The 2802-nt window shown below is 40.8% G+C and overlaps 1 long non-coding RNA gene across 1 annotated transcript; it reads right to left on the bottom strand.

Annotated features, from left to right (window-relative positions):
* Positions 1-812: 812 nt before the first annotated feature.
* Positions 813-1558, bottom strand: LOC106952505 (uncharacterized). Its single transcript, XR_001426005.1, has 3 exons — positions 1490-1558; positions 1237-1415; positions 813-1159 (listed from the first exon to the last, which is right to left on the bottom strand). It is a non-coding gene; the product is annotated as an uncharacterized LOC106952505 (long non-coding RNA).
* Between the last annotated feature and the right edge of the window lie 1244 nt (positions 1559-2802).

The raw sequence follows: 2802 nt of genomic DNA, 5'->3' as shown, positions 1-2802 counted from the left end.
CAACAGACAAGCTCCTGTTTGTGCAAGCTTCTGAAAATCTGGACTCTCATTGTAAACTGAAACAGAATCGCTCTGATTAACTGCAGAAGTGCTTGCAGAGCTTCAAGGCAAACTGCTGAAAGGACGTGTGATAAATGTACTCACTAACGCCTGCAGCCAATTGGAGGAACTCACAGAAAAACAAGTTTGACAGCCAATTGCAAATGACAGCTCTGTTTTCGTTTGCCAAAATGCTCTAAATCAAGTGGTTTGACCTCAGAGAACTATCTCTTTCCCTTGTGGACAGACTTAGACTGCTGTTTTCCCTCCCATGCTCCTCTGAACTGGACTTTTTTTTTTTTTTTTGGCTATGCACAAACTCACTTTCATCAGGCGAACATTTTAAATAGTTTCAGAAAAAGACAAAGTGCCTTTTTTTGGCTAACTTCATTATTGGGTGTACAGTAGAGTCTTTGTATGCCTGTAGGTGGTCCGACCCTCCTACAAAGGCTGAAATGCACCCACATAATAGAGACTTTCTGGGAAGCACATTGCTGAAACATTACTCATCAGGTTTAACACCAGACTCCAGAGTCACAGGGAATATGTGTTAAAGGAGTTCACACACTAATTCAAGTCCATGGATCACAGAACAGAAAGAGTCAGACTGACCAGAACGAGACAGGAAACTACAAGTGAGAACATTAGAAACTTTGAATGTAAGAAACTAAAACACACAAGAAAAACACAAAGTTCAACAAATTACAGGAGATTAAAGCAGGCCATAGGGNCCTTGCACAGAAAAACACTTGGAAAAGTGTGCAGGTCCCGTACCGAGAGTGGTTTCTCCTCACAGACAATTCATGAAAGACTGCAAGGTTTTTCTGAATCTCGTCTACTACATTAAGAGTCTTCAAACCTTCCAAAAACCTTTAAGAAATTAGAATATGGTCATACTTTTAGAATACAGCAAGATTTCTAATAGAAAAAATTAGGGTCTTGCTTACTGTTGCAATGAGGTGCACATTCAGCCATTTACAAAGATGTCTGCAGCAGATTGCACAAGGGAATCCCTCTCTTTCAGAGTAGTTACACGCCTTAATGCTCCAACAATGCTCAGGGTATCTGCTGCCTGCATAATGGCTTCGTTTGCCTCCACGACTGTGTTTGCATCCTGAATCTAAAAAGAAAAAAAATGATGTGAAACTGAATTTAAGCTTATGATCAATATTCAAAATGCTTAAAATTGTGACTAACTTTGATCAGCTGCTCTCTGAATGAATGGTTAACAACTTCCTCAACCAGGGTAGGTTGAGACAATGTGCCACAAATGTGGTCAAACAGCCTTTGAGAGAAGAAATGTGGTCCAATGCCTCCATGCACCAAACAGACTGATATCATTTTTCCAATACAGTTGTACATTTTTGACTCCAACGCTAAAGAAAAAAATGTTACTTGACAGTTTTCCATCCTTAAGAATTGGGAACAATAAATAAATAATAATACTGACCACTAGTGTCCAAAGCTAGATGGCGGTCATTCTCGTGCCCCTCAAAGACATTAGACTGATGAATTGCCCTCATTAACAGTCTGAGATATTCTCATGTGGGACCACCTTCATCAACTGCCCTTCAGCGCTGCCCTCCTCATCCACAAAAATAACATCCAGTTTTGATGCTGGATCAAAACGGCGTCTTCTGAAGGCTTGCAGGCTACATCCTAAAATCCTCTCTGCACACATTTATTTGGTTGCTTGTAGGACAGAAAGTCATAGCAACCTTGCTGTATAATATGGTCTGAAGATCTGTCCTCCAAAAAGAAAATCTATTTTATTGTACATTGTTGGAGTAAACAATGGTTTGAAACTGTCAAAGCTAATGACATCAGACAGCCAGAATATGCAGTTTTGACTCACTCATCCAAAGGCAACTCTGGTGGATGTTGTGGAGACTCAGGTGGCTCTTCTTGGTCTTCCAGTATAATTATAGGTTGCTCAGTAAATGGAGAAGCTGGTGCCTGGTCCTCAATGGTCATCACATGTGGAGTTAGGTTAGAGTGGGGGGAGAGGGGCTGCCCTGAGGCTGCAACCAAAGAAACTTCAGAAGACGGCAAAACTGGCTGTACTTGAGTGGAGGGCTGGGACACAGGCACCCTGGAGGAGAACCAAGTTGATGTTTCTGAGGAATCGGGCATTGTCGACAGCACTTGAGGAGATGTTGGGGCCAGTGGTGACTGAGCTGACAAAGATGTCAGTGCTTGGTCAGAAAGCAATGTCTGTAGGCTTAGGACAGAAGACAGTGACTGCTCCAGGACCCCATTCGCCTGAACTGGACACCTTTCCTAAGTAAAATAAAACAAAAATCTAATCATGTCAATGTAAATTTTATTCATGAAGCACTTTAAAAACAGATATTAATTGCACCAAAGGTCTATACAGTTTTCATGAAGCACAGACAAAAACACATAAGAATAAAACACAAATTAAAACAGACAAGTGAATTACAATGTCAGGCCTTATAAAAAGTCAAAGAATAAAAATGAGTTTTAATGAGCGATATGAAGTGTTCCAGAATACGGACAGATCTAAAGCTCCAAAGACGAGGAGCAGTGACAGCAAATGCTGCTCCTATTCGCCGTCACTCAGTCGGTCCCAGGAATATGTAGAGTAATTTATTATTTGACTTAAGTGCTCTAGAGGTGGAATAGTCGTGAAGAAGGTCTTGAAAAAAAGCTGGGGCTACGCCATGTAAAGTTTTAAACACTAATGAAAGACTTCAAATCAATCTGATAACAAACTGGTAAGGTAGTGCAATTTCAGTCACT

This window comes from Poecilia latipinna, unplaced genomic scaffold, assembly GCF_001443285.1.
Source record: "Poecilia latipinna isolate Pla-1442-1.1 unplaced genomic scaffold, P_latipinna-1.0 Scaffold522, whole genome shotgun sequence".
Lineage (NCBI taxonomy): Eukaryota > Metazoa > Chordata > Actinopteri > Cyprinodontiformes > Poeciliidae > Poecilia > Poecilia latipinna.
This window is presented reverse-complemented; position numbering and strand designations above follow the sequence as displayed.